The sequence below is a fragment of the Emydura macquarii genome, unplaced genomic scaffold (genome assembly GCF_026122565.2).
Source record: "Emydura macquarii macquarii isolate MOO-44397 ecotype Brisbane River unplaced genomic scaffold, CSIRO-AGI_Emac_v2 contig_1363, whole genome shotgun sequence".
NCBI classification, from domain to species: domain Eukaryota; kingdom Metazoa; phylum Chordata; order Testudines; family Chelidae; genus Emydura; species Emydura macquarii.
In genome coordinates, this window is record NW_027131500.1 from 20685549 (window position 1) to 20709292 (window position 23744).

Consider the following 23744-nt stretch of genomic DNA (forward strand, 5'->3'; position numbering starts at 1 on the left):
AATGCCAAATTGCCCTATGCTTTCCTATGTGGGGAGTTGAATACCAAAATAATTGAGTGGCTAATGACTGCATTATTTTTCATATTTAATTAAATCTTAATATTTTAAGATGAAAATGAATTTCTGGGTGACCCACAGATGTGAGGGTCTAGGCAGCAGAACTGAAGTATAGCTTGCCATGTGCTACACCAGATTTTGATTTATAGGCTTAAATGAAGGTAAGGGGTCATTAACTTGAATGCCTTTGCTGATTCTCAACTGCGATGGTATCACACAAGGAAATGAACTTTGTTGTGAGGTAACCAGGATCAAACCCACATTCAGCATCAAGTGAAGTTTCCAAGTTGTCCTAAAAAGTAGCTCTGCATAGACTGTATTGCAATAATCCAGCCTCAAGGTAGAAAAGGGATGGCAAAGTCTGCATCTGAAAGAAAAGATATGAAACTTCCTGCTAAATGCAGATGATAAATAATCTTAGTTACAGCTTCTGCATAGATATGCAGAAACATCTGATGATCCAACAGGACTCTAAGTACCAAAGCTAGGTAACAAATGGTAGGCACACTTTTATAACTGAAGGAGCACGTCACCTCTGAGATTTCTTGTGGCTTTCTTTACCTACTTATAACTTCAGTACATTCTGGATGAAGTCATAGCCATTTTTCTTTCATCCAAGGCTATATTTTTGTATGTCAGCAGGTAAAGCCATCAACTGCACCAAATAGGTCCACTGAATTGCAGATGCATAGTGGAATGTCAGCCCAACCCTAACCTATTTCATTGTCTTCCACACTTGGGTTCAGATACATGTTAAAAAGGAAAGACTTGAGACTAGAACCTTGTGACTCCCTCATGTGAGTTCCCTTGGGGAAGATTACCATTCACTGAGTACTATCATGCCATAAAAAGAACTGCTCCACATGAACAATTCTGCTTGTCTGCCAGAACTTGCGGTTGTTATTTCCTTGTAATTAGGGGTATAAAAGGTAGCTTTGGCTAAAGAATCTGCATGGACACTTGACTTGCAACCGTTGTCAGAAAATCAACCAAGAAAACCAGCTCTGCGTCTTTACCATACTTGGGCCTAAAACTGGATTGAATAATTTAAGTCTAAAGACTCCAAATATTTCCAGAGTTGCTTTGACACCATCTATTTTAATTTTGACCAAATTAAAACAAACAAAATAAAATGAGAAACACTGCTAATATCAAGTGATCAGTATTTGTTAAAAAAAACTGTTTGTTTAACCAAATGGCACCTTGCCTTTTTAAAAAAGAGACATAGATAGTTCCCATCATTCATAGATTAGATGTCTCCATTATATTTTACCAACCTGAGTAGTATTGGTCTAACTCAGATGATAGTTTGAACCTCCAGAAACTTGTTGAACAATAGCATCTAAAAGTCAGGGTGTCTGTTTGGCCCCTAATGGTTTCTAACTAAGAAGCCAAAACCAGAATTGGAGTGGTGTTACGTGTTGAGTACTGAAAAAATAACTTGCTGTGAGAAGTACTTAATTCTACTATTGAATGAAGATGGTGAAGATTCATTAAGTTGTCCACCCAAACAGGTCCATCAAGAAAGAGTTTTCCTATACTGGCATTCCTCTGGTGGAAACAAAGAATATCTTCTTTACTTCCAGTGCAAATCTTAGCCTAAGAATTGAGAGAGTCTGTTGTCAGTCTGGAACTTACACATCTAACAATCTTCCATCATGCTCCATCTTGAAGCCTAGCCATACACCAAGATGACTTCAGTGGAAGAAGCCAGGGAAGAAGATGCTTGGAAACCACTGCACTGATAATCATGGCATTTAAAAAAAAAAAAAAAAAAAAAGGCAAACCAGCTCATTAATAATGGACTGTGGCCTATGTGGTAACCTTCTTCAGAGCCTCAGAAACCAACTAGTTCCATTAGTCTGAGGGGAGACAATGAAATAGGACTTGTGTCCCAACCTCAAAGAGCACAAGGGAGTGGTCTGTCCATGACACGTATTGGTTATCCTACTTCCAAACCAAAAACAAAAGCCGGGGTGTGATATGCTGTTTGCGTTGAGTTGGAACCACTTGGGATTACTGCATGATTATCATAGTAGTAGTCATGAAATTCTAAACAATTGGTCATTCCAGTGAGAAAATCCTCCAGTCCAGTCGTAAATAATAGTAACTTGAGCCACAGTCAGAGAACAAGCTCTTGAAGGGACCAGAGGAACTAATTAAAGGCTTTCATTTGTCTAACAAATTACCTATTTTTGTTTTTGTCCATAATGCTGATCAAAAGGCCCAAACTCATGCCACAGAATCTCATCTTCCCTTCCCCTTACAAGAGTGCGTGGGGGGGAGGGGGGTTGTGGGGGGCGGAAGGGAGGAGGAGGGAGAGGGAAGGTGGATCAGCGGGTGTGAAACATCTACCTTTTGGAGTTGTCATAGGCTCATGCAGTGTTGCTTGACTCTTTCTTGCACAACCTAAAGCACACCTGGGTGCTGCAGGTGACTGACTAAATGAGGGCCCACCAGGGCAGGCTATCCAAACCATCTATGTAATCTCTTAGGTTTTCACTAACCTAACACACAATGCTTTCTTAGTAAGTCTTTCTTATACCATTGTCTTTTAGCCATTTCAATTGCTGTAATTTTTAATTCCTGTAGGACTTTGACTTCCTCCATTTCCAAAAAACTGAGGATAAACTGAATATACCCTTTTTTCCCACCCCATATCCTGGTCATTTTTTGTCTTGGATCCAGGTTGATGGCAATCAAAATACTCAAAACACTGCTACGCACATCCATCTTCTCAAAGTCCATAGATTAAAGTGCAGCTCCATCATAAAAATGTTAGGTTAAAGTACCCTTTGTGTGACTTGAGTTCTATTTTTTTACTTTTGTGACATAAACCCTTGCTCATGTTGCTACTGCAGTACCTACAAAAGAGTGAGTTGGTTCTGTTTGTTCTTGTCCATCATTAGCAGAATTATTTACTATTTATTAGCAGAATTTATTAATTACAGTTAAACCTGTGCAATACTATGGAATGCAGTGGAGTTGCAGAGAAAGGCGTCCTTGAAGGTTGCTATGAAGGCAGTAGGGCTGTATATATAGGTGTAATGGAGGGGGTAATTGGCTTTCAGGGTTTTTATTATGGGTAGTGATGTGCAAGTAGGAAAAAGTCCATTATGACTTTTAGATTTTCGGAGCTTCTTCTAGAAATGGTAGTTAGTTGTAAACTGAGCAAATACTAAGCAGTAGTCATTGAGAGACAAACACCGAACTCTGTCTCATTTTTTGAAGTAAAAATGTACTTTAATTCAATATTCCGCTAAATCTACGAGTAATATCCTCCCCTCCCCAAAATACAGAACAAAACCCCAATAACCTATATGTGGCTCTGAGAATGTTTGGTTCCTTTAAAGAACACAAGGACTTGGCTCACAGCTGACAACTCAGTCCTCGGTCATCTTGAGAGGAAGTATAAAACAGTTGATCTTTTCTCCTAATTACCTCAGATGTCTAATTCTTTTCCTTGTGTATTATTGAGACCGGGTGTTCAGAATACTTTGTCTCACCATTCTTCTCTCACAATCTACCTGGCTCAAAAATATGTAGTTATATTTTGTGTCCAGAAGACTAGGCTCTATTTTTAACATGTTTCAGTTACCAGAATGCTGCACAGAAGCTTTAAAATGAATATTGCTCAGTCAGTGAATAGAAGTCAAGTTCTTTGCATCATAGACAGTAAGGGAAATTTGCATCCATTTTCCTCAACTCACTAAAAATATAAAAACTGCTTGTTGCCACAAATGAACTGGTACTTCTGTGTCTAGTACTAGAGGTGGCCGTGTTGTGCAGAAGCTGTGTCACTCATGGTGTGGTAGCCCACTGTAAAGACACTTTGTAAACCAATTTCTCTGCTTTCATAACCTTTTCTGACTTGCAGCTTTTTATAAAAAGCTGTTCATGATAATAACTGTGGTATCTGGTTAAAGATGGTAAGCTTCATGTTGTAATTTTAAATGTTACACAATCCTGGTTTTTCATACTCTCTTGTTCAATTACATCCCACTTACTAGCACAGTGTTCCCCAAACTGTAGGGCACTCACTCAGGGGATGTGGAGGAATGTTCGGGGGGGCACAGTGAGGTCAGGGTCAGCTCCTCAGGAGGTAGGGAGGGAGCATGATCCAGCCTAGCCCCGCCCTGCACCCAGCTGCTACCTAGTCCTGAGTTCAGCCCAAGCTCCTGTTCTGAGCCAACTGTGCAGTAATGAGGGGTGAGGGGGGCATGGACAGATTCCATTACTGGTAAGGGGTGACACAATAGGAAAAGTTTGGGCACCACTGCACTAGAGCAGTGGTCCTCAACCAGGGGTATGCATACCCCTGGGGATATGCATTGGTTTTACTAGGGGGTACATCAACTCACATAGATAGTTGCCGTGTTTTACAACAGACTATATAAAAGGCACTAGAGACGTCAGTACGAAGTAAAATTTCATACTATTACTTGTTTATAGACTCTCATAGACTCTAAGATCAGAAGGGACCAATATGATCATCTAGTCTGACCTCCGGCATGATGCAGGCCACAGAACCACACCCACCCTCTCCTGTAATAAATCTCTAACCTATGACTGAGTTATTCAAATCCTCAAATCATGGTTTAAAGACATTAAGGTACAGAGATCCGCCAGCAGGTGAGCCATGCTATAGAGGAAGCCGAAACCCCCCCAGAGCCTTTGCCAATCTGCCCTGGGGAAAAATTCCTTTCTGACCTCAAATATGGTGCTCAACTTAACCCCGAGCATGTGGGCAAGACTCACCAGCCAGACACCCAAGAAAGAATTCTCTGTAATAACTTAGAACCCAACCCATCTAACATCCCATCACAGGCCACTGGCATATCTACCACCAGTAGTCAAAATCAATTGCCAAACTAGGCTGTCCTATCATACTATCCCCTCCATAAATTTATCAAGCTCAGTTTTGAAGCCAGCTAGGTTTTTTGCCCCCACTGTCCCTCTTGGAAGGCTATTCCAGAACTTCACTTCTCTGATGGTTAGTCTAATTTCAAGTCTAAACATCCGAATGGCCAGTTTATATCCGTTTGTTCTTGTGTCCACATTGGCGCTGAACTTAAATAATTCCTCTCCCTCCCAGGTATTTATCTCTCTGATGTATTTATAGAGAGCAATCATATCTCCCCTCAACTTTCTTTTGGTTAGGCTAAATAAGCCAATCTATTTGAGTATCTTCTTATAAGGCAGTTTTTCCATTCCGTGGATCATCCTAGTAGCCCTTCTCTGCACCTGTTCCAGTTTGAATTCATCTTTTCTTAAACGTGGAGAACTAGAACTGTACACAGTATTGCAGATGGGGTCTCACCAGCGCCCTGTATAACGGTACTAACACCTCCTTATCTCTACTGGAAATACCTCGTCTGATGCATCCAAGAATCACACTAGCTTTTTTCACGACCACATCACATTGACAGTTCAGTCATCCTGTGATCAACCAATACGCCCAGGTCCTTCTCTTTCACTTCCAACTGATGCGTTCTGAGCTTATAGCAAAAATTCTTGTTAGTAGTCCCTAAATGCATGACCTTGCACTTTCCACTATAAAAATTTCATCCTATTTCTATTACTCCAGTTTACAAGGTCATCCAGATCTTCCTGTATGATATCCCGATCCTTCTCGGTATTGGCAATACCTCCCAACTTTGTGTCATCTGTACATTTTATTAGCACATTACTACTTTTAGTGCCAATGTCAGTAATAAAAAGGTTTTAAATAAGATTGATCCAAAGACCAATCCTTGAGGAACTCCACTAGTAACCTCCCTGACAGTTCACCTTTCAGTATGACCCGTTGTAGTTTCCCCTTTAACCAGTTCCTTATCCACCTTTCAATTTTCATATTAATCCTCGTCTTTTCCCATTTAACTAATAATTCCCCATGTGGAACCATATCAAATGCCTTACTGAAATCTACATACATTAGATCCACTGCATTCCCTTTGTCTAAAAAATCTGTTATCTTCTCAGAAAAAGTAGATCAGGTTGGTCTGGCATGATCTACCTTTTGTAAAGCAATGTTGTATTTTATCACAATTACCGTTAACCTCGATGTCCTTAACTACTTTCTCTTTCAAAAATTTTTTCCAAGACCTTGCATACTACTGAGGTCCAACCAACAGGCCTGTAATTACCCATATCACTTTTTTTTCCCTTTCTTAAAAATAGGAATTATGTTAGCAATTCTCCAGTCATATGGTACAGACCCTGAGTTTACAGTTTCATTATAAATCCTTGCTAATGGACTTGCAATTTCATGTGCTAGTTCCTTTAATATTCTTGGATGAAGATTATCCGGCCTCCTGCTTTAGTCCCATTAAGCTGTTCAAGCTTGGCTTCTACCACAGATGTGGTAATTTCTACCTCCATATCCTCTTCCCGTTAGCCACTCTACCACTATCCCCAGCTCATCACTGGCCTCATTAAAAATGGAGGCAACGTATTTGTTTAAATATTCGGCCATGCCTAAATTATCTTTAACCTCCACGCCATCTTCAGTGCTTAGCGATCCCACTTTTTCTTTCTTTGTTTTCTTTCTATTTATATGGCTATAGAATCTTTTACTACTGGTTTTAATTCCCTTTGTAAGGTCCAACTCTACTTGGCTTTCTCACTTCCTCTCTACATGTTCTGACTTCCAAGAGGTAGCTTTCCTTGCTGATTCCTCCCATCTTCCTCTCCTTGTAGGCTTTCTGCTCTATGTATTTGTACACTGAAATGTAAGTACAATATTTATATTCCAATTGATTTATTTGATAATTACATGGTAAAAATGAGAAAGTAAGCAAATTTTCACTAATAGTGTACTGTAACACTCCTTTGTATTTTATTTCTGATTTTGTAAGCAAGTTGTTTTTAAGTGAGGTGAAATTTGGGATACACAAGACAAATCAGATGTCTGAAAGGGGTACAGTTGTCTGGAAAGGCTGAGAGCTACTGCACTAGAGAGTGGGGAGCAGTACAGAGATAAAGTGGAAGATGACTGATCAGGGACCTCTTGGCTTCCAAGGTGCTTTAGTCATTCTTTCCTCTTCAACTCTGAATGGCAGTAATCTAAGTTTAGGATTTTATAATCTCAACCTACTGTGAACTTTTGGACAGTGGAAAATGGGTTTAGTTTGTTTTTGAAAGATGCTTATCTAGTACAAGTCTCCTTTTTTCTTCCACAATATTTAGTACAGAGCATTACAACAGCTTCTTGAATATTTACCAAAATGATGGTTGTGGCATCTGTGCTCCATAAAGTCTGTCAGCTATATTTATACTGAAATTCTGGTATCTTATTACCTGCATGTAATGTTTCCTGAGAGTTTAAGAAAAGCTATCAACATGCCTGACCAAGGGTTGTATGTGCCCAAAAAGGAAGAAATTTTTATAGTAATTATATTTTTGGAATTTGCAATACTTTAATTTAAAGTTTTTTTTCTATAAAAAGGTAATGTGGGAGGCTTGCTTACAAGATAACTGGTGAGTAGTTAAGCTAACAGTATGTTTTTTTTCTAGAGGGGTAGCTGTGTTAGTCTGTATATAGTAAAAACAACAAGAGTCCTGTAGCACTTTAAAGACTAACACATTTAATTTAATTTCTGCAGGCATAAGCTTTCGTGGGCTGCAACCCGAAACTTATGCCTGCAGAAATTAAATTAAATTTCTTAGTCTTTAAAGTGCTACAGTATGGTTTTTGAACAGTGAGGGGCACCTTGGCATTGCAACACTTTTCTGTACTTGTTATCCATTTCTAATATACCCATTGCTGTAATATATCCTCAGAACTTCAATTTCATAGTATGTAAAAATCTGTATCAAGGGGGTTTAAGACACAGAAAATATAGGAAGACAAAACATTTTAATGACCACTTCCGTAAAGCTAAGAAGTAATTAATTCTCCATGCTTGCTCAGTCAGTCTTTTTCCTCTGTTGAGACAGACAGCTTGTGCTTAATTGGAGCTGGTAGTTTTGAAATGTGGGCTGCTTTCATAAGGGAATGAAACAAGACCACAAAACTTATTCTGCCTAAGAACAAGCTGAACTCAAACCATGGTCTCAGAAGTAAAAACAGTGGATTCTTTATGAATTTTAAAGACCAAAGCCAAGTATTATTAGTTTTAAATATATGGAAAAATGACAAGGTAGGTATTAAATTGTGTTGTTGGATAAAAACAAAGGAGGTAAAAGCAAAACATTTTTAATGACACTTGGACAGGGAAACAGTTGTGAGATTAATCAGTAGTTGTAAGTCACTGAGAAATAGCCTCTGTTCTCAGTTCATTGCTCAAGATGGTGTGAAGTTAAAAATAAAACAAGTAGTGAATGACATTCATGAAATTCATAATGTAAATCTACAGCTATGGTCAGATAATCAGACTTTGCAGTCTGAAAAATAAATTGCTGAAAAACTGGAGGAAAGAAATTTAAAAGTATACCAGTAATTTATGAGAATGATGCCCTTTTTACTATAAGTAAGTGAAGTAACGTTATTTTATAATTAACTGATTTAATGGTTTCAGTCATACTTTTAGGTATGTGTTTACCTCACTTGTAGAAATTGTTTTCACTTAACTTTTGTCATAGCTCTATCTGAAATTGGCCTCTGATGCACTGACATGAGACTTTATTGTTGCTTTCAGTTATTTAAGTTTCCTCATAGTAAACATTTTTGCCTGGTACAAATAACTTTAGATCATTAAAGTAATTTTGAGATGGTATACAGGTGCACTCCACCTTTTACGTGATGGAATGTCTGTGGGCGGAGAGAGATGCATTGTCAGCATTCTATGTTTGTGGACTTAGGCAAGCACAGACACCAGCCTTGAAATTGTATCTACCGAGTGGCTACTCATGAAGAAGCTCTACGTCATGCAGCACTTTGAGACCTCAAAGCTAGTCAGAGAGGATAATGTGAGACTCAGCCAGGTAATTCCCTTGCTGTGTCTGCCAGAGAGAGGACTGGTGCAAATAGAGACCCTTTTCAGAGAACAGAGTGATGGCAATGAGGGAGCCCTAATGGGAGTCATTCTGTCTGCTCTTTTGAGAATTTGCCATTTCAGAGACAGCAGGGAGAAGGAGCACTACTTAAATAGCAATCTGTCTATACACCTGCTTCAAAGGTACTATGGCTTCCTTCCTTCCAGCACGGAACAGAAAGGTAAGCATACTCCTTTGGAAAAACAGACTGATACACAAGTGGATGTTCATGATGTCATCATTGTGAGGAGATGCCACTACCACAGACGTTATAGCAGGAGGGGGAAGTACCACCATGTATGCTGAGGGGGAGAGCAAAAGATCCTTTGGCACAGCCAGGAGGACTTTGGATTTATCTCTGTTGCCTCTTCACAGCTTGATGAAGTGCTGCTGCTGTGGACAAGATGTTAGAGGGACACTTACAAGAGAGGATGCTGGTGCCCACTGAGTCCAACCCTCTTCATTGCATCAGCTGGCTGTCACCTACCTCTCCTGCCCACCATCAAGTGTGTACTCCAAGTGTCTCTTTAGCACAGTATCTGCCACAGTCTCCAGCAGGTACACATTTGTCTCAACGGGGAATGTGGAGAGGCTTTCATTCATCTGAATAAATAGATACTGGCTTTCTCAGGAACTCGTTCTACGTGTAACACAGAACACAGTCTAGTGGAAGACCCTGAGGCCATGGCTGGACAAGAAGAGGAAGATGACTGCAGTATTTTGCATGCATTAGGACCCCTTGGGGGAGGGAGTAGGGGAGTTGGGAGGAGTTGTGTGAAGAAACACACCTTTTTACCCCTCTTTAACCTTTTTCTTCCAGATAACATGAAACAATCTACTGCTTTTACTGTTAGCATGATACTTAAGATTGCTTACTTTTCTGTGTGTACTTCTCATAGAACAATTCAGGTTTTTCCAGAATTTGTCACATCTGGTATGGCACTTTTGGTTTAGTGTAGAACTCACTGTATAGGTGAACCCTAAGGGGGAATTCAGGGAAGGTTTTGAATTACCTGTGCCTTAACTTATCCCACAGATTAATAGTAGAAGTTATTGATAAAATTTCCTATTTGTTTTTTGAAACAGTTTCCTAAATAAAATGGAAGTTTGTTGAAAATGAGTAACTGATTCTAGAAAGGTTTGTTTTGATTATCTTTAATAAGCTTAGTGAAGGAGTGATCAGGGACCTCCCAAAGCAGGAGGAGCAAATGCAAAGCTCAGTTGTGGTGGTGCTGGTAATAGAACACGTTAGTGTGTACTGGTATGGCTGGGAGCCAGCATCGGGTACTAGCAAGGGCAGCAGTATTATAGGCCCCTACTTTCAGGTAACAGAGAAATAGAATTAATGTGATCATATTAACTAACAATGAATACATTCACATTTTTGGCAGTTGGATTCTTGTTTATATATAAAAACCCAACTTTTAAAAGGGGAAAAGTAGGTGAGACCCCTTTAACTTTCCGCATCTATGGATAAGACTATGGATGAGGGTTGGTCCCCAAGGCTACAGCTAGCTATAGCTGAGGTTGTATCCTCAGCCCATTACTTCAGGATCTGCTCCTCCTGTTCCTGAAAGTGGGCATGGAAATGCTCCTGGGCCACAACATCGCGATGTGAGCCTGCAGCTCCTCCCTCTCTTTCCTTACTGTGGAGAACAGTTGTGTTGACTGCTCCCTTGCAGCTTACAGGAGCAGCAATGCCCCGTTCTACTTCTGGATAAGACCTGGCAAGGTTTGGCAATTGCAAGAGAGTGGGCTGGGGAACCAGTCTAGTGATGGAGTGGGTGGTGGCGGGGCTGGCGCCTTCAGGAGGGAGCATTTGGGGCACCCCTAGCACTTCTGGGTGCTGCATCCTCAGGTAGGACTAGAAGGCATTGGTCGCACTCTTGCTCACACCCTTCCCTTCCTTCATGAATGTGCTGAGACTGAGAGTCACCTTCACAGTGGTAGCAGGAAGCCACATTTGGCTGCTCTGCCACCACTGCAAAGCACTCTCAAATATTGGAGTGACAACATTGCCTGGAGAGATGAAGGGTTTCCCCCTTTCCCTCAACTGCCCCTTACTCCTACCTGCCCTCTTCTCATCATCTATCATCCAACTTTTAAGTAAGTCAGTCCTACTCTTCTCATACCTTTCTCTATCCCTTCCTTGCTTTGAGGAAATGATGCCCTGAAAATTGCACATAAAATGGCCACTAGGTCTTGCTAAGGTCAAAATGTTTTGTTTTGACATCTGACACACAACATTTCACTGTTACCAACAGTTTTTTCAGATTTGAATCCAAGAACTTCAAAATTTTGTTTAGTTCTAAATTGAAATGAAAACACATTTTGAAAACTCTAAATTCTCCAAAGTGAGCTGCTGTTCTCAGAACAGTTCTATGTTGTAGTTAAGCTTTGACAACTTGCATGAAGAAAGAGTACTCCTGCTCAGTAGCATCTGCAGTGCAGCCATAGAATATTTGCATCATTTGAGGACACTGAATTTTATTGTCTAGGATTTTATCCTTATCTAGTCTAGTATATAAAATGGAAACAGCCTTAAAGTTACCTATTTCCCAAGTGAATAAGAGGGCAAAAAAATATAATTACCATGCCAGCATGAGAATCTTGATCTCCTCTGGATAGTCCAGTCCATGTATACTGATATTTTTATGCCATGTTCCTACTACTAATCTGTAAATCTGAGGGTGAATGAGTTTAGCCTCTCATGATCACTCCACAAGGACAACATCACCATGAGGCCCCATCTCAGTGCCTTAGATTGCCACCTGTCTCAGTGTATTTCTTTCTCTGTGGTCTTTTCTAGATCCCATTCACACCCAGGGAAATACCTTTATACCCTAGATCAGTGGTTGTCAACCTGTTTATCATTGTGGGCTGCATATGCAGCTCTCGCTGTATTATGTGGGTTGCATCCACACAATGTATCTACTACCTGTATGGCCCTGAGGATGTCACATGGGCTGCAGCTGTGTGCTGGATGGGCCAAAAGCAGCCCATGGGCCAGAGGTTGAGAACCATTGCCCTAGATGTTAAGGGTGCACTCTGTTTTCTTTCTGGAAAAGACCAAACTCATTAGAAAATCCAACCGGTTATTTGTAGCATTTGGGGAGACATGGCAGGGAGAACCCATTACCACACTGGTTCTGAACCTTTTTTCATTTGCGGACTCCTAAAAACTTTTGAATGGAGGTGCAGACCCCTTTGGAAATATTAAACATGATCTGCAGACTCCCAAGTTGGACTTCAAGTTGAGAACCACTGTTCTGTGGTAATGACAACCTTTTTCAGACCCCTTAGACACAGTCTGCAGACCCCCTAGGGGATCCCAGATCGCAGTTTGAGAACCACTGCAAACTGCATTATCAGACAATTTCTCACTGGATTAGGAGATGTATATAACATTGTTACATTTTAGCAAGGAACCCAGCACCTCTTGGATTGAAGACCCAGCTCACAGCCACCATAGTAGGACCCATGAGCACCACCATAAGATCAGTAGCATGTCTTAGGCAGGTTCACCTCATGGAGATATGCAAAGCCGCAACTTGGCATTTGGTGCACATTTTCACCAGACATTACTCCTTGGGTTTAGGATTGTGCTCTCATGCCCAGTATGGGAGAGCAATGCTACTGTCCATATTTACCTCACCTGCTTCTTTGTGGACAAGGCGTTCTAGAGTGCTGCTTGCTAAACTCCTGCAAGTGGAAATGCACAGATGCTCTCAAAGCAGAAAAAGGTTATTTATTGGTAACTGTTATTCAAGAGAGATTTTTGGGTATTCATGTTTCAGCCCACCTTCCTGTCTATCTCTGAATTCTCTATAACATCAGGACTCTGTGGTTTGGGAGAAGGAACTGAGATGTGTGGGATCTCCTTTATAGCGTAGATTGATAAGATTGACTTCGTGCGAGATTTCGTCCATATTCCCCAATGCACATGGCTTTTCAAGGCAGTTCTGCAGCTTTATGTCAGTCTCTTTGCTCTGTGTTCTGCTACTCAGTGCCACAACAGTGTCTAGCAGGAGAAGTGATTGCAGGGAAAGTCATGCTAAGCCCCTGAAGCTGTAGGCTGGAGCATACAGTGAGTTTGTCATGTAGAAGCTGTATCTGAGTTGGACATGCTCAGATTGAATTAAATTCTCTGAGAATTTAGCCACCAAATAAGAAATCTCTATAGCACATGTACAAATGGTGATTTTTTTTCCCCCAGAGGCTTATAAATCTGCTGAATTTGGGTGAATTTTTATACAGTGACCCCTTTGCCAAACTTCAAGCCCTGCTCCAGAGCATGGAGTTTCTCAACTGTTGTATATTTTTATCATTGTACCTGTGGCTTTCTTTGATTTTTGTTTTTTGTTTTTGTTTTTGCTCTCTCAACCCAGCAGATGTGTTTTTTTATGCTAAAACTTAAAAGTTCAGCTTAAGATAAATGTCCATCATGGAAAAATTTCATCCCAAATGGTTGAAGTTTGGCCAAGGTATAAGCAAATGAAAACAGGGTCTTTTAATGGGAAATGTTGAACAATCTTCGCTTACAGGTATTGATGCTACCACCATTTATAAGGTTGCTGTGAAATTTCACTTGGTTCATGAATTTCTGTGAAACCAAGGCTGAAATTGTTCAGCTGCACTGTGCAACCTACTATGCTTATTTAAACAGATGCCTATTTCTCATTTGGTTTGATTAATTTGTCAGAGTTAATTTTTTGAATTTTTTGTTCAGGTTTGTACTCAAATAGTTGATTTGTTAATGATTTTTTTATTTCTCTTTTCATGCCTCTCTCTGTCCTGAAACTTATTAGACTTGGGAGTTAACCAAGTTGTCAGTATTGAAGGTTGAATGCCACCAAGAATACTGTGGAGAAATGCTAGCATTCATCTGTGAGTAATTTTTTCCACAAACACAAATTCAGCTACTGTCTCTATGCTCATGATTTACAGAACTCTTGTCTCCAGGTGTCTTTCTGTCCAAACTGAAGTCATCTCCTCAGATTTCTAGCCATCAGCTCAAATTCAACATGGTTAAAAGAGAGCTCTTAATTTTCTGTCTCCCCTTCTCCCCCCATTCCCCAAAATCTCTGCTACCACCTTTTTCAGTCACTGTGGATAACACCACCATCTTGCCTGTCACTCATGCCCTTAATCTGGCTGTCATCTTCAACTCGTACGTCTCTAGGTCCTCACATCCAGACTGTCTCTAAGTCTTGCTGATTCTTTCTACATAGTGTCTCTAAGGCCTTGTCTACACTAGAAAGTTTTGTCAATGCAAGTTACAGCAGTAATCAAAAAGTGCTATAATTACAGCACATGCGCCCATACACAGCACTCACAGTTACTGAAGTGCATTCACACTCAGGCTATGTCTACACTGCAGCACTAATTTGAATGAGCTTAATTCGAATTACAGAAAGCGATTTATAGGCAGCACTGCAGACTGTCCACACTACAGTGTTTGTGCTGGTTTCTTGCGTCCACGCTGGCCAGCCTTAATTCAAATTAGAAAGCAGTGCAATGTGGGAAGCTATCCCACAGTGCAACTAACCATAGAGGCTGTTGTGACAAGTGTCATCATCCCTGGATGCAGCGCTGCTTCCCCCACCCTCTTCCCCCACCCCCAAACAAACAGGAAAAGGATTTTCATGCTGTTTTTTTTACTCCCCCAATAGCCATTGCTGCAGGCACATGGAGCCAGCTGAACTATGCTCTCATTTTGACCGTGACAAATACATTGCAGCTTATCCTGAATTACTTTAGAACTGTATGCTGTTTGCCTTTTATGCTCCCCCTAACACCTCCTGTATATTGCTTGCCTTTGATTTTGATTCTACAGGTGTCTGTAGAATATAATAAATAACAACGGAGTCAGTTAGTATATTAATACAGTGATACAAATGTTTCAATTTCACGGATGGAAAGCATGATGCAATGTATCCACATGTAGCACTGTGAATAAACTCTTAAGAAAGTATCAACTTCCATGATTGGCCACTGAAACAATGTAGCAAAGAATTTCCTCTCACTGCTGGCATTTAAAACGCATTCACCACACCGGCAGGAGGATGGGTGGTGAAATCTTTCAAAGGGACAAACTTTAAAGGGCTAAACTTTCAAAGGGACAAACTGCAAAGGGCTTGCTGGGCAGTTAAAATGCATTCACCACGCGGGGGCGGGGGGTCGGTGGGTGGTGAAATCTTTCAAACCCTTAAAGAGACAAACTGCAAAGGGCTTGTTGTGTATGGGGGGGGGGGGAGGAGGAGGGTGATCGCAGCTTGGATTTTAAACCCATTCACCTCAGGAAATGAAGATTTAAATCTTCCCGGGGCTGCTTTGGGGGAGGGTACCGAAATGTGGCATCATGGGATACAGTCTGGAGGCCACTTAATTCGAATTAAGTCCCATTGCGTCCACACTCACGCTAATGCGAATTAACTGATGTGCTTCAGGCGCTAATCCACTTGCAGAGGTGGTTTTATTAATTCGATTTTAAAGGCTCCTTAATTCGAATTAACAATGCGCAAGTGTAGATGCGAGAGTAATTCATTTGAATTAAGGGACTTCAATTCGAATTAAGCCACCAGTGTAGACCAGGCCTCAGTAATGTAGCATCGACATTAGAGCAGTGCACTGTGGGCAGCTATCCCACTGTGAAGCTTGCCACTTTGTGCCACCAGTTGTGGAAAGGCATTTGGACCATAGTGCATCATGGGCGTGGGCTCTATATCCCATGATGCATTGATTTCTGTCCCATCATTTCTTGAGTTTCTGAATGCTTTTTGTGGCATTTTTCAATGACCCCCGTTTCCTGAGTGCGCACCATCTGTATCTGAAAGGATGGCTCCTGCACTGTTTTCCACTGTTGCTGTAAGCGTTGTGAACACATCGTGGCTGTTCGCACGGTATATCATGACCACTCAATCGGAACTGAAATCTGAGGAGCCTGTCCTGTTGTGTGCCAGACAAACGAACACATTACTGTTTGCATTCACTGATCATTGGCACATGGTGAACCATCATTTTGGGGCACATGAAACAAGCACTGAGTGGTGGGATCGCATCATTATGCAGGTCTGGGATGACTAGCAGTGGCTACAGAACTTTTAAATGCACAAAGCCACCTTCATGGAACTCTGTGCAGAGCTTGCCTCTGCCCTGCAGTGCAAGGACATCAGAATGAGAGCTGCCCTCTTGGTGGAGAAGTGCATGCGATTGCCATATGGAAACTGGCAACTCCAGACTGCTACTGGTCGGTCGCTAATCAGTTTGGAGTTGGGAAGTCCACCGTTGATGTGTTTTTGCAAGTGTGCAGGGTCATCAATCGCATCTGGCTGTGAAAGGACTATGGTTCTGGGCAATGTTTGTGAAATAATGGATGGCTTCACAGCAATGGGATTCCATAACTGTGGCAGGATGATAGATTGCACACACATCCCAATTTTGGCCCCAGACCATCTTGTGACGGAGCTCTGTTTGCTCATCCATGTCTTTTATCATGTGATCATGATCTGCCATCATTCGCTACCGGTTTTCCTTTCTGTCCCGGAGATCCATGTATCTCCATGCCCTTTTTTCTTTCTTGTCTCCCTCAGAGGAGCGGAGGAGTTCTTGGAACATCTCCTCTTTGCTCCTCCAGGATCTTTTTTATCAACCACAGCTGCTCGGTGGGTGCTAGATGTTTGACTGCCAAGGGCACATCTGTAGAAACACAATAAACAGTAGCATTATTGTGAGTCCAATAACAGCATTGATGATTACTGTTAAATATACCTGTCTCTTACTGTCCCCTGGCAAGCGCAAAGCTCCAGGGTGACACAGGGCATAGTGAGTTTTTCCCGGAGAGTTGGAGGGGGACCATAAACCTGGGGAAGAAATTATGGGCGGAAGGTTATTTGGGGTCTTGATGCAGCTTGAAAGGGACAAAATTGTAAATTATGCCACCATTTTTTGCAGGCAGGAGCCATAGAAGCTGGTATCTCACTCTTCAGAGTAAGCAGGGATGCTAGAGTGCATCTCCTCCATGTGTACAGTTTTGTACAATGCCTAACACAATGTATTCTTCCTCCATGACTAGGGTTCTTAGGTGCTATAGTAATACAAATAATAATCACTGATGTTGCTCGTTTTGATATACAAAAGCTTTTCTAATGAGTTGTCGGCTTGCAGCTGCTGGAAGCACTGATATCCTATCTAGATGATATAGCCGTGCTAAACAGTATCTGCCCAAACCCTAATGTTGCAAATTATTCTTCTACCCCTCTGGTATGAAGTGTCAATTATTCATATAATGGTAGAAGTATCTTAATATATGATTTTACTATCTTCATTTTGAGCCTTATTCTAAGAGTAAGGAAGACCGTTCCTGTTCATATTAAATGTAAATTAATTAGGGATTGTTTAGTTAATGTAGGATTATTTGCTGTTTACATGGGTTTTAAAAAAAAATTCCCCCTCCTCCCCCCTTTTTCATTGTACAGGCATATTGGACTACCGACTGTGAGAAGGTTAAAAAAGTCTGGTGAGTAACTGCTAACTTCCTTTGCCCTCTCCTTGTTTTTTAAACAATATGCTATTGCCTCTGGTTTTTTTTTTATCAGATACAGTATGGTTTTATGAAGTAGTTCATTTAAGATGTTTTCCACAGTCCTACGTTTAAAGGATTTTTGTTCTGCTTCTCTGCTTACATGAAGAACTTGCTATGTAAGCAGACAGTCATTTCATTACACCAAGTACTTGTTTTAGTAGTAGTTACTCTGGTCACAGTATGTGCTCTAGGATTTATGCAGACATAGCAATTAATTGCAAAGACTTATTATATATAGCATGCAGTTCCATCTCAGAGGCAAGAACTAATGTGATGGGACTTGATTAGTAAGATACTTGGTTGAATATTAGTACTCATGAAGGATATACTGCAGTAGTTAGATCCAGTAAATAGATTAGTTTGCACGCAGCTGCATATCCCTAGTTCTTAAACATAGAACTTGACCATGTCACTCTCTATTTTATTTTGAGTGATTTTATGTAAGAAGTGCAGAAGATAACTAATTATTTTTCATGGGAATCCATAAATCAAATTTAGTTGGAGGTTTTCTGTCAGTTGTTGTGGAAGTTTTGTTACCGTTTTGGAAGGAGTAATGTAGTGACCCTTCTGACCAAAATCTAAATGGCATTATATGTGCTATGACATCATATACGAGCCCTGTACAGCACCTAGGCAGACAGAATCTCACTAAACTCTACTCAAAATCTCCTATTGTAAACTGGGGAGAAAAATACATAGGAAGAGGAGATCTTCTGTGGGAAGGCTGGGCAATTGTAGTCATTGTGTCTGTTGTTAAAATCTTTCCTAAAATTAGTATCTGTGCAGGATTTTCACTTGAATGTATGTTGCTTAGTGCAAGGCAGGTGAAACTCCACTCACGCTCAGATTTTTGGTCTCTAAAGGTAGTAGAATCATAGGGCTGAAAGGGACCTCGATAGGGCATCTAGTCCAGTCCCCTGCCCTCATGGCTGGACTAAATATTATCTAGACCATCTGTGACAGGTGTTTGTCTAAGCTGCTCTTAAAAATCTCCAGTGATGGAGATTCCACAATCTCCTTAGGCAATTTATTCCAGTGATTAATCACCATGACAGTTAGGAAGTTTTTCCTAATGTCCAACCTAAACCTCCTTGCTGCAATTTAAGCCCGTTGCTTCTTGTCCTATCATCAGAAGTTAACAAAAACAATTTTTCTCCCTCCTCCTTGTAACAACCTTTTATGTACTTGAAAGCTGTTATCATGTCCCCTCTCGGTCTTCTCTTCTCCAGGCTAAACAAAACCAGTTCTTTCAGTTTTTCCTCATAGGTCATGTTTTCTAGACTTTTAAACATTTTTGTTGCTCTTCTCTGGACTTTCTCCAATTTGTCCACATCTTTCCTGAAATGTGGCGCCCAGAACTGGACACAATGCTTCAGTTGAGGCCTAATCAGTGTGGAGTAGAGCAGTAGAATTAGTACTCATGTCTTACTTAAAACACTCCTGCTAATACATCCCAGAATCATGTTCACTTTTTTTGCAACAACATTACACTGTTGACTTATATTTAGCTTATGATCCACCATGACCCCCAGATCCCTTTCCACAGTACTCCTTCCTAGGCAGTCATTTCCCATTTTGTACGTGTGCAACTGATTGTTCCTTCCTAAGTGGAGTACTTTGCATTTGTCCTTATTGACTTTCATGCTATTTACCTCAGACCAATTCTCCAGCTTGTACAGATCATTTTGAATTATAATCCTATCCTCCAAAGCACTTGCAACCCCTCCCAGCTTGGTATCGTCCGTAAACTTAGTAAGTGTACTTTTTTTGCCATTATCTAAATAATTGATGAAAATATTGAATAGTTGTGGACTGGATCATGCGCACCACACACTTACCCCTCAGTAGAGCGCATGTGACACCCAGAACTCTGTTGCCCTCCCTCTGATTAGTTCCTTCCTCATGGCCTGTGAAGGAGCTCTTGTAGGATCTGTGCCTCTTCAGCTGCCACTCTTGCTTTGTTTTGCCCAGTTTCTAGCTTGTTTTGGGTATCCTTTTTTTGGTATGTCCACTTCTGCCTCCAAATCAAGCCTTTTTGCCTCTGTTATTTCATTTTATTTTAATTTTCTGACTCTGCAGTTATTTGGTATTTGAGTTGTGTACTATAAATACTTTATCAGCAATAATATTTTTCACAGGATAATAAAGAGAATACAGAATGGTTTTTGTGATTATTTGGCATACATAAACTTCTGTTTAGGGCCTTCCTTTTTCCTTGGGATTTAATTTTTATTCCCCCAGGAGGATGGCTACCTCATGAGTCAAATATGAATTGGGACTCTGTGAAACTTTTGAGAATGCTATGTGATGTTGAGTAACTATTTCCACTTGTCATTGATAGTCTAAGGGTAAAGATTCCTATGTGCCATAATCCAAAGCAGCACAGTGTATTTCTCACCTTTTTCATTCTCCTCTTGTTGGTTTTGAAGATACTGTGTTACATATGCCATATTAGTGGAACCCGCTGGGCAGAAAATAAAATATTTCTCTTACCCTTATAAATTGGATTTCTGAATAGGTCTTTTCCAATGCGAGATCCCAACTGTGTATTGCTTATTTTTCTGAATTATGATTCTGCTTTTTCACTAAGGAACTTAATAATCTTATGTTTGAAGGCAGATACAAGTGCAGGATTGCTGAGAGCAGCGAATCCTTCTAGGGTTGCAAGTGGAAGTGGATTTCTTTTGCTTCCTTTTTTTTTTTTTTTTTAAATCAACAAAAGGAACAGCAGCAATCCATATTCTGGGTTGGTAGAGCACTTAAGCAATATATATAAGACCAGTATGAACATTTGTGTAGTTGTTACTACATTCAAAATATTTACATATGAGACTGTGTGACTTGTGATAATCTCTTTAGTTGGCATTATTTTGAGATATATAATAAAATACTATCTATTAGAGGGTGGTGACATTTAAAAAAAAATGCATCTCCTGGAAAAGCATAGGGAGTCATTTCTTCTAAAATTGTGCTGTACTTTCAATAGTAGAGCTAGAATTATTAAAAAACAAAACAAAACTGCATTTGTCAGCCTTCTTCCTTTTAGATAGTGTTATGAAGACTGGTTATATACAAAGGCTTTTATTCCTGCTCTACCCCTCTTTTTCCCCATACAAACCAGTGCTTTGGCCAATGGGTTGAACATGGGGTGAATGACATTAAATAACACTGACATAACATCTTCCATTCAGTCCCAAAGCACTTTGTAAATATTGTGCCTTAAGTCCCTTTTAGGGTAGGTCGGTAGGTAAGGACTTAAGGCTGGGGAGGGAAAATTGGTGGATAGGAACACAAATTATTGGCAGAGAAGAAGAAAGGAGCAGGCTAAAATATAGTTTTGAAGCAATAGAAATGCCAGAGGTGACACTGGGGAAATTGCTGAAAGAGACTGAGGCTGTCTGAAAGTCTTCTAGAACAACACCTTTTATTTATTTCTTTGATGGGACCATTGGCCCAAATGTTGCTGGGCAAATATTGTGACGTTAGATGCTAACAAATAGGGAAGAAATGCTATTTTTATTTATGATTTTCGGTGTCACAAGTCAGACCTTAAAATTACATTATTAAAGCTGAATTTCTGCATTTCACTATCATGCATTTGTGATCTGTCTAGTTTAGAAATGAATATATTCTACTCACTTTCATTTTCTAGTCAACTTCATTTTCTGTTTCTGTGCCTTCGTACAATAGTGTGGTATTTAGTTTGGTAATACTACAAAGAAGTGTCTTTTTGTTAATAAGCAGTTTTTACTGAATTTGTAAACACTTCTATAAGTCAGAGGTTTGGAAAACATTGTTTACAAAAGTGAAATCTTTGTGGATCAAATTTGATCCACATGTGGACATGGTTAACGATTCAATACCTTTTCTAAATTCCCACTTGTTTAATAATCTTTGGTACCTTGAAAATCGAATATTGCCTAATGACTTTGTTCTCTTTTACCTAAAAGATACTCAGTGTTCATTCTCCACCTCCATGTCACTTATGGGGTTTGACTTTTTTCATCTGCTATTCATGCCCCAGTTGGTCTAGAAATAAAAACATACAAAATTAATCTTTAGAGTACAGAAAAACTTTACTTACATATTTTTAAAATTTCCATGTAAATCACATCTTGGGACTTAAACTATTCAAAAGTGGAGGGATATTGAGTACTTGCCTTATGTAGTAACAAAGATAAGGCTATCACAAGGTGGCTTTCCTCCAATCCATTGGTGTTCTTCCTCTTGAACCACCACATTCCTAGTTTCCTAAGAATGGTCTCGGGGTAAAACCATCTTTGTTTCCTGTTCACATTTTCTGTGGCTGAAGAGAAACTTTTTTACGCAGTTTGGCAAGTGAATCCTAAAGCTTTCTCTCTGTTGTAGCAGCGTGCCAATTTTGCTCTAGTTAAGAGTAAGACCAGCTTTCTGTGTAGAGCTTGACTTTTCTAAGTGCTCTAAAATCTCTACCTTTTCTCATATTGCCTTGACTTTGTGTTTCTCTTGTGGGTATCAGTGATCCATATTTGGGGCCATTTGAGCCAGGAGTTCCCAAGGTACTGCTCCCCAGAAAAAGTAGTTTTTTTTGTTTTTGTTTTTTTTTAATATAAAACAGATGGCATGTTTTGGCAATTTTTTGTGCATAGATGGTCAAATCAGGGCTGAGATCATAGCACTAGAGTCTCGAATGCATGAGAGTTACCCCAATAGAGTGCATGCAACCCATTAGCCCTTAGGGCGAAATCATATTACATTATTAGCTGAAGACTTTTTGGTTCTTCATTTAGGTAGTCTAACAAGCACTTCTAAGGCTAAAAAGCCCAATGGATTACACTAAGGCCTGCTTTATACTAGAAAATTAGGTTTTTAATTTTGGGGAAATGTAATCGAAGTAAATTTGTAAAATATATAAATATATAGACTTGCAAATGATTGCTGGTGGGGGAGCTGCATTTTAGGGATTGAGGAGTGGTGGGAATAAAGGTGAGAGGCATGGGGAGGGGGGAAGCAAATATTGTGCCTGTATTTCAAAGTCAGCATGCAGAGCAGACAGAGTCCCGGGTCTGCGCTGTTCTTGTAAGCCAAGGGCGCTGTTTCACCCCCTCCCACCTCACCTTACTGGAAAGGGGAAGCTGTCTCTCTCTCTCTCTCTCTCACTCATACTCCCCCTCCTCCTCTCTGGAGCCCAGGAAAGAAAGCTCCCTGCTGATGCTGTGCTACAAGAAACTGAAGGTTGCAGCCAAAGCCTGGCCTGGAGCTGGAATGGGAGTAAGCTGCACTCTGGAGGAGTTTTAAAGGGGCACAACCCAAAGGCGGCCCAAGCTTTGCCCGTAGATGCACTCCTGGATCCTGCCAGCACCTCTGGGAGTGCAAGGGGCAGGGGAGGGAGAGGCGCTGGCAGCTGGCTGGCACCAACCTCCTACCATGTGCTGCCTCTGGAGCATGGCAAGCAGTGCACTGAGCAGGGTGAGCCCAGGGGAGAGGCGGCTGGGGCTTGTAGTGTCAAGGGTGCGGGGCAAGTCGTCGTGTCCCCCTCTTCCCCCAGCTGAGGCAAGAAACAGGGATAGGGCAGGGAGCTGCTTGCAAACCAGGCAGTGCTGCTACAAGCCACCTTTGCAGAGATCTCTCCCAGCCTCAGCTGGAAGACACTGACTGCAGGGTACTACTGTACCATAATGTTTTGTTCACAGTTACGAACATTTCAGCATTACAAAAAACTTCCATTCCCAAGGTGTTCATATCTTTGAGGTTCTACTGTATAGCAAATCTGCCTCTGATGACCAATTTCACAAATATAATAGTGGAGTGGCAGCTCTTCTACAGTTAAAATTGTGAAAAAATTTTCTGGTTAAAACAATCAGATTATTCTAAGTGATCCAAAATTTGCCTGCATACCTGGATTGTCTTGAAATTTGCTGTGCCTTATGGGGCTGTGGGGTAGTGATAGTGATCCAGATTTGGGGTAATTTGAGCAAGAGGTTCCTGAGAACAGCCCCTTGAAAAAACAGCTTTTCTTAAAGTTCACAGTTTTTGCCAGTATTTGTTGCAGGGAATAGTGGAGATTTGGGGAGGAAAGAGACACGCCAGTATTCTCAAATGCTTAAAGATACTGTAACCACCATGTAATTAAAATGTTAGTTTCTTA

The 23744-nt window shown here is 40.6% G+C and overlaps 1 protein-coding gene across 3 annotated transcripts in view; it reads left to right on the forward strand.

Annotated features, from left to right (window-relative positions):
- FBXW7 (F-box and WD repeat domain containing 7) overlaps nucleotides 1-23744 on the forward strand; it is a 297846-nt gene that overhangs the window by 38286 nt on the left and 235816 nt on the right. For 2 of the 3 annotated variants that reach the window (XM_067551889.1, XM_067551892.1), the window contains exon 2: nucleotides 17511-17551. The exons of the other annotated variant lie outside the window; for it this stretch is intronic. The gene's annotated coding sequence lies outside the window, so the exon portion shown is untranslated. The remainder of the gene's footprint in view (nucleotides 1-17510; nucleotides 17552-23744) is intronic. 3 annotated transcript variants of the gene reach the window in all.